Source organism: Elephantulus edwardii, unplaced genomic scaffold (assembly GCF_000299155.1).
Source record: "Elephantulus edwardii isolate Elephantulus edwardi_28Jun2011 unplaced genomic scaffold, EleEdw1.0 scaffold00001, whole genome shotgun sequence".
NCBI classification, from domain to species: Eukaryota; Metazoa; Chordata; class Mammalia; order Macroscelidea; family Macroscelididae; genus Elephantulus; species Elephantulus edwardii.
This window is the reverse complement of record NW_006399751.1, coordinates 5103307-5116811: the sequence shown is the minus strand read 5'-3', so window position 1 is coordinate 5116811 and position 13505 is coordinate 5103307. Positions and strand designations below refer to the sequence as shown.

Here is a 13505-nt window from a genome sequence, read left to right as displayed (position 1 = left end):
TTCACTCAGTATAATGTCCTCCAGGTTACCCAATTTGTATAGTATTTCATGAGTTCTTTGTTTTTCAATGCAGCATAGTATTCCATTGTGTGAATATGCCACTTCTCTTATTCATTCATTTGTTGATGGGCACTTGGGTTGTTTCTATCTCTTTGGTACCGTGAACAACACAGTAATAAACATGGATGTGCATATATCTGCCTAGGTGGCAGTTCTGATTTCTTTAAAGTATATTCCCTGTAGTGGAATTGCTGGGTCAAATGGTATTTCTATTTCCAACTTTTTCAGATACATACTGTCTCCATAGTGGTTGCACCATTTTACACTCCCACCAACAGTGAATAAGGGTTCCAGTTTCTCCACAACCTTGCCAGTATTTGTTGTTTACTGCTCTGTTGAATTTTGCTATTCTTACTGGAGTGAGATGATACCTCATGGTTGTTTTGATTTTCGTTTGTCTGAGAGCTAGGGATTTTGAACGTTTCTTCATGTGTTTGTTCACCATCTAAATGTCTTCTTTGGTGAAGTGTCTGTTTATATCCTGTGTCCATTTTTTAGTTGGTTGTTCACCTTTATCTTGTTGTGGTGCTTGAGTATTCTATACATTCTAGATATAAGTCCCTTATCAGACGTGTCATTACCAAATATTTTTTCCCAGCCTGTGGCTTCCCTTTTTACCCTGTTGGAGAAGTTTTTAGATGTGCATAGGGCTTTGATTCTTAGAAGGTCCCATTCATTTATTTTATCCTCTCCTAGTTGTAGTTTTTCAGGATGCTTGGAAGACTGTTCATGTTGTGGATTAGTGCTTCTTGAGTTCTTCCAAGCTTTTCTCTAGTAAAGTTTATAGTCCTTGATTTTAGTCCTAGGTCCTTAATCCACTTGGAGTTAGGTTTTGTGTATGGTGTGAGGTGTGGGTCTTATTTGGGTTTTCTGCAGATGTTTTTTTCAGTTTTGCCAACACCATTTGTCAAAAAGGTTATCGTTTCCCCACTTAACTGATTTCATCTCCTGGTCAAAAATCAGTTGACCATAGGTAGATGGACTGATTTCTGGGTTCTCAATTCTATTCCATTGATCTGTGTGTCTTTCATTGTACCAGTACCACACTGTCTTGACCACCATGGCAGTGTAGTAGGATTTGAAATCAGGAAGTGAGATGCCTCCTACCTTGTTTCTCTTTTTTAAGGAGTGCTTTGCTTATTTGGGGAAAAGGACCTTATTTTTAATGTTTTCTTTCTAGTTGTCTATCCAATCAATGGGATCTTCATTTCTACACAAATGAAAATTTGTTTCTCCTCTAAGTGGGAAAGGCTAAATTTCTTCCCAGGGTGGCCAATATGGGAAGAAAGTCTGTTTGTCCTTATGTGTGCTAAGTATGTTGTTACCATTAGCTGCCATAGAATTGGTTCCACATTGAGAAGCATGTACTACTGAGAGAAGTCTAGCAACCCTGTGTCCTACAGAACCAAGTGCTGCCTCATCCCAGGCGGTCCTCACAGCTGCTGGTGTGCCTGAGCCCGTGCCCGTTGTTGCAGCCGCTCTGTCAGCCCATCTTGATGAAGAAGGTCTTCCTTTTTTCTTTTTCTCATGACCCTTGAATGAATTTCCTTTTTTATTTTGATGGAAACTTGTACCCAGTTGACTTTATGGAGATGATTTGCATTGATAATTTTCTTAACTGGTGTTCACTGTGCTAGACTCTGGCTGGCACATAACTATATAACTGAGTGTCTATAAAGCCATTCTAAGAGTGATTACTTTTGTGAGATACACTTTATCCATGCTAGAAGTTTGCCATATCTGGTCTTGACACCACTTTTGTATGAGCATGTTGTTGTTGTTAAGTACCGTCGAGTCGTAAAGGACTCCTAACAACCCTTTTGAACGAAAGACCTGAAAACTTATATAACTTTTATAGTATTTCCAAGTTCATAGAGTTTCCGGAGGCAAGTCATTTTGGAGGCAAGCTATTTCGGAAGTGGATGCCACTCCTGCTTCCAAGCTTGTTTTAATCAGGGAGCTCCACCAAACTCTGTCTACCATGGTAACCATTATCGCATTTGACACATTAGTGTCACAGTGTTCAGCATCATAACAACCACACATTACCTCTGTACAGCAAATGGACAGACCAGTGCTATACCATTTAGAAGAATGTTTGGCCAAAACCAATTAAAACCAGGCCCGAGGGCTGCAGATTAAAATCATCCACCTTTGACTTGGTAGCATAACTTTGTCATTAATTATGCTTCATTTCTTGCCCATCCCTCTTTTCTCCTGTCTGTTGTTTCTGACCAGTAAAGATCGTTGAGGCTATAAAAGGCCACTGCTCTGGGTTTTGTCTTCTGCTGCCTCTGCCTCCTCTCTCATCTGCCTTTAGTAGGTTGAAGTTTTCTTATTCAATGTTTTTATCTAGTAGGAAAGTGCTTAGCTGCTAGGTATAAAAACTAAAACTACAATGACTTAAACAAATATGAGTTTGGTTTTCCCTCACAACACAAGAAATCTGTAGGTAAGTGTGGCTGGTATTCACTTAGCAGCTCAGTGCCATCTGGGCCACTGTGTTCTGTAATCTTCATTGTCTTTGTCTCCTGGCTGTTAGATACATACTGTAGCTTTGGCCATTATGAATGATTTAAACAAAGGAGGATGGAAAAAGGGCAACTCGCTTGTTCGCTTTTAGGGCGGAAAGAAACTAGTTTCCCTAGAACCCTCCAGCTGACTTCCACTTTATTTTGTTGACCAGACAGTCTTACATAACTTTTCCTACCTGCAAGGGTAAACTAGGGATGTATTTCACTGGAAAAGTTTGTACAAAACGGAATTTTAATTAACCAGAAAGATAGCAGGAAATGGGTATTATATAAGCAACTAACTGGTGCAAAAGAGGAAGGGGAAAGGATGATCCTAAAACTCAAACACTAGCGTTGCTCAGTAACTGCGAGTGCTCACCTGGAGGGGTGAGCAGTTCCCAGTTATTATGGAGGACCTTGGTGAAGATGAAATGCATACAGATCATACTTGATAATTCCTCTGATCAAATAAATTACTACAAAGTGCATGATAAAAACTACTGCATTTCCACTTATTTTTTGATAGGTATTGTCAGGAGATACCCCATCTCTAGCAAAATGCATTCCTTCTATATGCAGAATAGAGCACAACTTAGGAAACAAGAAAAATCCTGCCTTTTGATACATTTGACTTTTCCAGTTTCCTGGCTATGCCCAAGTACCCTCTATCTTTCTAAAAGAAGAATCAGCTTCTGGTTGGTGGCAGACTGTATTTGTAGAACTAGAGGCCTAGGTTTAGCCACTCTTCTTTTCTTATTTATACTTCCCTCGCATCACGTACTGGTTCGTCTAGCTCTAGAGACCTGATTGGAACTGGTCATCAAGTGCCAGTGCAGTAAGTGTGGTGGAAATCTTGATGTCTGCCCTTTCTTTGGATGAGATCTTATTACAAATGTATATCATTTTTATAGAAACTATCATTAGTTTTAAAAATATGAAATATGACATGATTTTTTAAATCTACTAAACTCTTAGGTCCACACATAGTCAGTAAACTGTGTGTGTGTATGTGTGTGAGAAAGAGAGAGATAAGCACAATAAAATGTCTCCTTTGCAAAGTGACACAAGAAGTAGAAACACTTATCCAGATGTCTCACTTCTGTGAGTAGCCAGTGAAAAGTAACACTGCATGTCTCACCAGCACTAAAATAATTTGTGGCCATGAAGGATATTTGTCACTTTTAAAAAGTCATGTGAATGAAAGCCATCTTCTACTCTGCAAGCTGTCTCCAGTCTGCACTGACTGAAACCTCTGAATTGTGCTTACTCAGTGAATAAAGAAAAGGAGACGGGAAAGGATGGAATGAATGAGGATTCTTCTTTCTGATGGATCCTTGAGACCAGGTGTATTAAATCTTGTAATCGTAGGTGTGATTATAATCAGGAGCACTTTCATGAGAAGCAGAGAGAACCACAAAGCTTTCAATCTGGGATTTCTTTTTACTTCTATTTTGCCCCCAGGAGCAGCTGAAATGAAAATACCACTTTGTTGATGAATCCCCCCACCCCCAACTTTCTTTCTTTGTAATCACTGTCTCTCAAGCCTGAGAGTGCCAAGCGATAATACCAGGTTTCAGTGAATTCTCTGCTGATTGTAGATGTGCTGGTCAAGGACGTCTGTGGCTATAGCAGCTTGAAAACAAGGTGGAGAGTCGAATAAGAAGGAATGGTCAGAAGATTGGGGTCAGGAAAGACAGCTATCACCCCTTTCAACTTACTAGTTTTCCCTTTCCCGTTTGAAGAGTTTTTGCAGTTAGCACAGTATTCACTTTGCAGGGAAATACTGTATTTACATTCTTATTGAAAATTCTCACTGTCTCTGATTAGGCTTGTTTTGGTCTCATTGTGAACCCTAACCCTACTTCCTTCAGTACTCTACATAGTTTATTGAAAAGTAGATATATGAGAAGAATCTTAAAGTATCTGAAAACTGTGCATGTTTATAGTGACAAGTACCAAAGGTGGGAATGTAAAATGGTACCACCAGTGTGGAAAGCACTTGGGTGCTTCCTTAGTAGGTTGGCAATAGAAATACCATTTGGCCCAGTAACCTCACTTCTAGTTTTATGTCCCAAAGGAAAGAGTGAGGACAAAAACGGATTCAGTTTGTGTGTAACATTTCATTAGCTTTTTGTCATACTAAAATAATAACAAAAAAGTCTTATACCTTTTGTGACTTATGTCACTCAGCATAATTTGTTCTAGATTCACCCATGTAATAGTGTTTCATAAATATTTTAAATAATTTTTCAGTGGCGTTTAATTCTTTTTCATGTGAATGTACCATAGTTTCTTTAACCATTCATTCATTGCTGGTTGATGTCATTTGGATTATTTCTAACTCTTTGCTATTGTAAATAATGCCACAATAAATATGAGTGTGTGCATAGACCTTTTGGTAGTATCCCACTGTTATAAAAAGCTAAGAGAATGTTTACATGCAGAATCATTCTTAGGAAGTTAACAGGAATGGAAAGGAAGAAAGAGGGAGTAAAAATAAATATATAAATTGGGTAAAAGGAAAGGCAATATACAATAAGAAGTTGATCAGATGTAATTACTTAATGAAACTATGAGAACACCTGGTGGATTTGAACCCTGTACCCTTGTATTGGCAGCACAATTCTTTACCACTAAGCTACCAAAGCGCCCTTAAATATCAGATAATTTCTAAGAAATACTGGGCAAAACAACTATGAGATAGCATCTCCCCCAGTAAGAATAGAAAAATTCAACAGAGCAGGAAACAATAATGCTGGAGAGGTTGTGAAGAAAATGGAACCCTTATTCACTGTTGGTGGGACTGTAAAATGGTGCAACCACTGTGGAAGGCAGTATGGCACTCTCTCAAAAAGTTGGAAATAGAAATACCATTTGTCCCAGCAACTCCAGAACTGCCACCCAGACAAATATATGCACATCCATGTTTATTACTGTGTTGTTCACAGTACCAAAGAGATGGAAACAAGCCAAGTGCCCATCAACAAATGAAAGAATAAGAGAAGCTGTGATATAGTCACACAATAGAACACTATACAGACTTAAAAACAAGGAACTCTTGAAATATTATACAAAATGGGTAACCCTGGAGGACATTATGCTGAGTGGAATATCTCAGTCAAAAGAGAAAATCTGGAAAAAATCTTCAAGGATGAAGAATTTGGGACTGGGGAGCTCTGGTGGCCTAGTGGCAAGGAGCTGCAACTACAATCCCAGAGGCGCATGGTTCAAATCCACCAGATGCTCTGCCGGGGAAGGAGGGACAATCTCCTCCTGTACCAGTCAGATCTGATTTGATGGTACACTCACACAAAAATAATAACATAAAATAAAATTTAAAAAAAAAAAGAATTTGAGATTATTTATTAAGTGGTACCTGCATCAGGTGTCCAGCCAAGCACATGTCTCCACCCTCAAGTGATTTTTATTTTTTTTTTTTCTCTTTTGAGTCTGGCACTAGAATCTGATGGCAGAAACGTTTTCCTAAGAACTTAATGGTTTTACTAACTTGTGTACAATGATGGTTATTCTCTGTGAAATGAAAGACAAATATAGCTAAAGGGGAAAAAATTATTTTGTATGATGCAATCCTTTTTTTAAATTGCAGTAGTTACACATGGCCCATCCCAAAGATTTAGTGTCCTAGTTTCATCTTGTTTCTGTTCAAACTAGGTGAAAACTAGAACCTGAGGAGGATATGACTTTCAAGTCTCTTGACACAACCCAAATGTCAAGTTAACAGGAAATTAACACACTGAATGGAAATTTTCCTGCTTTTTATTAGTTTTGTCTTGTCCTGAAAGTTATTTTAACAATATTTGATGTGTTTTTTGTGCTATGTGAATAGTAAACCGGTTCCATTTCTTTCCGAGAGCTAGTTCCACAGACACTACTCCTTTTAGCAGCTAAAAGGTTCTGTGTGAGGAGCAAATGAAAAGAACATTCATGTAAGAAGGACTGGGATCCAGGTAATAATAACTCTTATGTAAATTTTGGAAAAGTGTTCTTGGAAGAGCCATACCAGGACTGAAATCAAAGTGCATCTTCCCTTCCTGGGAGCATAAGTCTAGCCATTTGACCAAGACAACAGATCTGTTGGTAAACTTCTGCTAGTGATCAGTGCCTTCACACTCTATAAAAACGCCATAAATGGTTCAGATGCCACTGCAACCTCACTGGTTGTTGCTCTCTGCAAAAAATGTTAATGAATATCCTATCTATCTAGGCAGAATGCAAATCCTACTTAAAGCCCTGAAAGCTTATATATTTGCAGTATTGATATTGCTTATAAGAGACATTTAATAAGAAATCAATATTTGTTAGATACTGTTTACAATTTTAAGAGATGTGAGGCATAGAGAAATTGAAAAATAATTGCAAATGTATAAATAAATTGTCTCTACCTTCTCTAGCCTCAAAAAACCTAGAGAGGCTGGGTTTCTGACATTCTTATCTTGAAAAAAAGTTATTTTGACACATAATGTATGAAATTAATGGGAGACAGGATGATTTTTTTCCATTTTTTTAAAATTAATTTTAATGAAAGTTTACTGGGACTTAGGGTTTCCAGTCATTCATTGTTGCACTTTTCTCCCTGCCCACCCTCTCCCCCCCAACTCACTCTTCTCCTTGAAAAGTAAAATTCTTTCATTGTTATGCAGTCCCTCCCCACAAGTCCACTCCACTGTGCAGCCGTCATTCTGGACTCCTATCATGACATTAATAATACCCTATCATATCTCTCTTTGAAACAGTTCTCTCCCTCATCTGTTACAATGCAGTATAAAACATTCCTTCCCTCCTTCTCTGTCTTCCCTCATCCCCAATATCAGTCCCATTTTACAACAATGGCATTATGCAATATTTGTGCTTTTGTGACTAAGCTATTTCACACAACATAATGTCCTTCAGGGTCATCCATTTTTTTTATATGATTTCATGAGTTCCTTGTTTTTCAGTGCTACATAGTATTCCATTGTGTGAATATACCAGAGCTGCTCTATCCATTTGTTTGTTGATGTGCACTTGGGTTGTTTCCAGCACTTTGCTCTTGTGAACAAAGCCACAATAAACATGGGTGTCATATATTTGCTTGGGTGGCGGTTATGGTTTCTTTAGGGTAAATTCCCAGTAGTGGAATTGCTGGGTCAGATGGCATTTCTATTTGCAACTTTTTGAGAAAGCACCATAATTGCCTTCCATAGTGATTGCACCATTTTACACTCCCACCCACAATGAATAAGGGTTCCAGTTTCTCCACAACCTCGCCACCATTTGATGTTTACTCTTCTGTTAAATTTTGCTGTTCTTACTGGGTGAGATGATATCTCATAGTTTTTTGAGACAGGATAATTTTTGTGCTATTGGACTTGGAATTAAAACACTTAGAGTTTTGGTCTTGGTGTACGTCTCTTAACATCTCTTAACCTCATTTTTATATATGTGCTACCTAGCTGGCAGAGGTGTGGCAAGAATTAGGTGGGATAATACTTGCATACCTGAAATTGTGTAGACTGTCAAAGGTTCTAAGTTGAAAAGATAATGATGATTACTGCTAATTGTTATTGCTGTTGCCACCACCTTGTCCATATTTTGGGCAGTTGGTTGGTTGGTTGTCCTTCCTTGTCTCTTACGCTGGTTTTTGCCTTGAAATGTATTTTATAAAAATCAATGTTACCACTCTTGGGTTTTTGTGGGTTTTTTTAGCAGGCAAAACAATTCCTTGTTCTTTTTTGATTGTCATTTGCTTGTTATGTTTTTTTCCAGTAGTCTTTTTCATCTTTGTGTCTAAGGTGCATCTCCTCTAGACAGTATATTGATAAATGTTGTTTTCTTTTCAGCATTGTGTTGCCTAACAAATACAATAATAATTCAATGAATACAATTAGATTTCATAAAAATTGAAAGAATTTTATTTTGGTGAATCAAAAATGAAAATTATTTATTAAATAATATAGTATATGTATATAGAATGCTCAGTTACATTTAGGTTTTTTTTGGCCATTGGCAGCTCTGCATTTTCAGAGTGAAGGTCACAAATAATTAAAATATATTCATATGAAATGAAAATTCTTATTTTCAGCATCAATATTGTAAAAATTGTATTAAACAAAATGACAATATTGTAAAAAAACAAAACATCCAACTCTATTGTAAAATGTCTCTATTTTGCCAGAATAAAGATTAGGTTTAGTTTAAAGTCAGCAGAGTGTCACTTATTAACGGGATTTATACAAAAACAGGATGACAGCTACCAAGGGCTAGAATGTTAGACTGTCAGAGCCGACAGGAACCTTTTACTGTTGTGACCCCGAAGGTTCTCACTTGCTGTTTTTCAGAAGTAGATCAGTCCTTTCTTCTCAGTCTGTCTGAGTCTGGAAGTTCCATTAAAACCTGTCTACCATTGGTGACACTGTTGGTATTTGAAATATCAGTGACATAACATTTAACATCATAGTAACATTAGCCATCGTAGAATGACAAACTGGCAGTAGGTGGAGGGAAACGACCTTAGAGATTATTTGGTGGTGGTTGTTGTTGTTAGGTGCTGTCGAGTCACCTGAGACTAAGAGGGACCCTGCGTACAACAACCCTAAAACCTGCTCTATCCTGTTCCAATCTCATTGTCTCTGACACATCTACCCCATTACCCCAGTCACTGAATCAGTCCATCTCGTCTAGAGTTTTCCTGTCTTGCTCTGTACCTCCACCCTCCCAAGCATGACATCCCTCTCCAAGGACGTTCTCTCATTGCACCATGTCCAAAGTATGTCAGATGAAGCTTCAGAATCTTGCCTCCAAGGAGCAGCCCGGCTTCACCCTCTCCAGGACAAACCTATTCATTCTCTTAGCAGTCCCTGGTGTATTCAATACTCTTTTCCAACATTACAGCTCAGAGGCATCAATTCTCCTTCTGTCATCCCTAGTGATTGTCCAGCTCTCCGATGTATAGCAAGTGATTGCAAAGATCATGGCTTGTATCAGGCACACCTTAGCATAGTTGACAAAATTTTCCGTGGAGAAATACACAAGGAAGTGGAAAGAGTGCTAGACAATGTAGGGATTGTAGTCAAAGTAATAAAACTTAATGAGTATGAATTATTAAATGGAAAACCAATTTACTCTATCAGCTTTTGCTCAAATCACAATACAAAGTTAATATTTAAAAATTTTCTTGGCATACTAACCACATGAATTGCTCCTTTGAAGTAGGATTCCATAGTCAAATAAATCTGAAAAATATTGTTTACAATTATATCGTTCCTTCATGGCAGTTCAGTACATATTTGCCTATCAAGGAATCTTAGTAAGTGCTGCAGTAAAAAAAAAAAAAAATTAACAGTTTCCTAAACTCTTTTACCAAGGAACCCTATTTTCACTATATACTTAACATTCCATGGAACATACTGTTAGGTGTGGTCAAAGTCAAGTCAACTAGAACTCATAAAGGTTCTGCGTCAGTCCATCTCCTTGCAGGTCAGTCAGCCTCTCTTTCACTGACCTTTCTCAACCTGATATCATTTTCTCAAGAACTGGTCGCTCTTGACAAAATGCCCAGAGTATGTAAGGTGCCATTCACCATTCTTGTCCCTAAGAAACACCCTAGCTGCCCTAGCTCCAAGACATATTTGGGTTTTTTGGCAGCCCATGGAATACTCAATCCTCTGCCAACATCACAATTTAAAGGCATCAGTTCTTTGTTTTTTCTTATTAATTTTTCAATGTTCAGTTGCATCAAAAGAAATTGAAAATATGGTTTGAATCAGGTGCACTGTCTCTAAACTGACATCCTTGCTCTTTAGAACTTTGGGGAGGTTCCTGACAGTGATTTCCCCAGTGCCACATGTCTTTTGCTTTCTTGATTGCTTCTACTAAAGGTGTTGATTATTGGTCCAAGTATAATTAAGTGATTAACAACTTGAATCTTCTCTCCATCTATTGTTATGTTGCCTATTGGTCCAGTGGTGAGGATTCTTGAAACATACACTGCGGGAAAATGCATCCTTCATTTGGTACAAATATGGAAACGAAAACTCCTGTGAAGATTGGTATTTCTTTCTTTTTTTTTTTGGTCTTCCAGTGTCTGAAATTTCTTTTTTTCACTTTTTTATTATTATTAATTTTAATGAAAGTTTAGAGACTTTGGATTTCTCTTCATTAATTGTTGCACTTTTTTCCCTGCCCAACCTCTCCCTCAGTTCACTCTTCTCTTTGAAAAGTAAAAGAAAAATTCTTTCATTGTTATACAATCCCTCCCCCCAAAATCCACTCCACTGTGCAACCTTCATTCTGCACTCTTGTCATGACAATACCTAATCATATGTCCCTTTTAAGCAGTTCTCTCCCTCATCTAACAATGCAGTATATATTATTTATCCCTTGTTTTCTTAAGTTCCCCCCAACTCTGATGTCAGTCCCATTTTACAACAGTGGTACTATGCAGTATTTGTCCTTTTGTGACTGAGATATTTCAGTCAGCATAGTGTCCTCTAGGGTCACACATTTTGTATAATTTTTAATGAGTTCTTTGTTTTTCAGTGCAGCATAGTATTCCATTGTGTGAATATACCACAACTTCTCTACCCATTCGTTTGTTGATAGGCACTTTGGTTGTTTCCATCTCTTTGCTATTGTGAACAAAGCCGCAAGAAACATGGGTGTGCATATATCTGCTTGGGTGGCAGTGTCTGAAATGTCTATAAACTTGCCCTTTAGATGATTCAGGACAAGGCTTCAGACCATTTCAGTGCTCTTCTTGCAAGCCCTGAAGGAATGCACAGGGCCATGCCAAACCTGGGTACATGAAGACTGGCATTTCTAAAGCTCAGACCGGGAAGAATTAGCACTCATTTCCAGTTACTGGCAGCTTACATTGTCCAAGTCTGATGAAAGTTTAATATTGTCTCCTGTCTGCATCTTACCTGGAATATAGATGGTCTCATTATCTAGGATATCTTAGGAAACATCATTAGTGTGAGTTGTACCTCAAGCACCAGGTTGAGAAACGTCTAATCTGTCACATATTTTGATAAACTCTTTTGTGGCTCTTATGTGTGGAACCATCACATATAATAGCTACAAATAAGTTGATATATGTCTTGTATTGGTGGCTCAGAAGTACCATGGCTGGCATTGAACAGCTTAATTTTCTAAAATTAGTAGTTGCTCTTTGTAAATTTCCATACCAATGAAAATGTTATTTTCTCTTAATTAATTTAGTAATTATATATCGGGGAAAAAATGAGTGTACTTTAAAAACTCACAAAAGTACTTATATTTAGCATTTGCCCTGTGACATCATCTGTTGTATCTAAGGTACTTTACATTAGTTAGTTAATTTTCTTAATAACCACATGTAGGTGAGATTAATATCCTCACTTTACACATGAAGAAACTAATAGAAGGTAAATAATTTTTCTAACTACTGTTGGGTGGCAAAGCAATATGTCAACCCAAACAGTACAGACTCATACCCTTAACCATGTTCTCTGACTAATCTGAGGGACTCAAAAGCTGAATCACTTGAGCATTTCCTATAGAGTATAGCTAACAGAGGGCTGTCTCAGATACTGGAAACATGATGAAAAAAATGACAACAGGCCAGACTACTACCCACACCTTACTTATGGTCTTCCCACAAGGATAAGGGTGCTGGAACAGGGGAATATTTAGGACTAGCCTTGACCTCAAGTGCCCTGACCTCCAGATCCTGCCAGTGAGACAACTCTTACTGCCCTTCTTCATGTTCATGTTCCACTGTCTCTTGCCAAAAGTATAGTCCATCCTTGGACTGTGCCATCCAACACTTGCCTGTAATATGCACAGAATGGAAAAAAGGGATCAGAGGAGAGCAAGCACCTCAGCTGAGGATGAGTGTCTTGGGACTTTCCTCCTGCCCCACAGCTTAATTTGGGAAATTGTTTCTGTCTGTGAGAGGGATTATGCTGATAATCAAATGAGCTTCTGGGTTGCAAAACCTATTTATCTTTCCTCCAGCCTCCAAAGAGGAAGACTTCTGACTAAACACTCCTTCGTAGGGCTGACGTGAGATGGCAGCCTTGCTTGGTGTTTTGGGATGTATTCCAGCTCATTGCTCATCACTCCATTTATTTGCTCATAACAAATCTGCCAAATAAGATTCATGTTCTCTGGACTTTGGTACTTAATAATTCAACTAACATTTATCAAGGGCTTACTGTATGTCAGGCAAAGAGCTACATTTTTAATATTCATTATTATTAACTTGAAATTATTGTTGTGAAATTGAAATCCTTGTGAGATGTTGGTGATGTTAAATACCATGAGTCATAGATGACTCATAGCGACCCTATTAACAAAAGACCTGAACACTTGTATAACATTCATCGTTCCTCCACATTCATAGAGTTTCTGGAGGCAAGCTATTTCGGAAGTGGATGCCACTCCTGCTTCCAAGCTTGTTTTAGTCAGGGAGCTCCACCAAACACTGTCCACCATGGGTAGCCATTATCACTTTGACACATCAGTGTCACAGTGTTTAGCATCACAGCAACCATGAGTTACCTCTGTACAGCAAGTGGACAGACCAGTGCTATACCACTTAGAAGAATGTTTGACAAAAAACAATTAAAACCAGGCCTGAGGGCCGCAGATTAAAATCACCCACCTTTGACTTGGTAGATAAGTACCCTTATTTTCCCTATTTACAAATAAGAATATATGTGTCCCACAGCTTGTAAGAGTGTAAATCTGATAGCTTGACTGTTCCAAAAGAACCAGTTAGAATCATTCTAAGATAGTGCTCAAAGAAGAATGAATAGTTTGAATGAAAACCAATTTGTCTCTAAATTTTAACCTAAATCGCAAGAATTTATTTTTTCCTTTTTCTTTTCTTTTTTTTTATTTTTTTAATTTTATTATTTTTGTGTGCGTGTACCGTCAAATCAGATCTGA

General features: G+C 38.0%; 1 protein-coding gene across 1 annotated transcript in view; it reads left to right on the top strand.

The window, feature by feature from the left end:
- Window positions 1-13505, top strand: part of TANGO6 (transport and golgi organization 6 homolog (Drosophila)) — a 185543-nt gene that overhangs the window by 150751 nt on the left and 21287 nt on the right. The gene's annotated exons all lie outside the window — the stretch shown is intronic.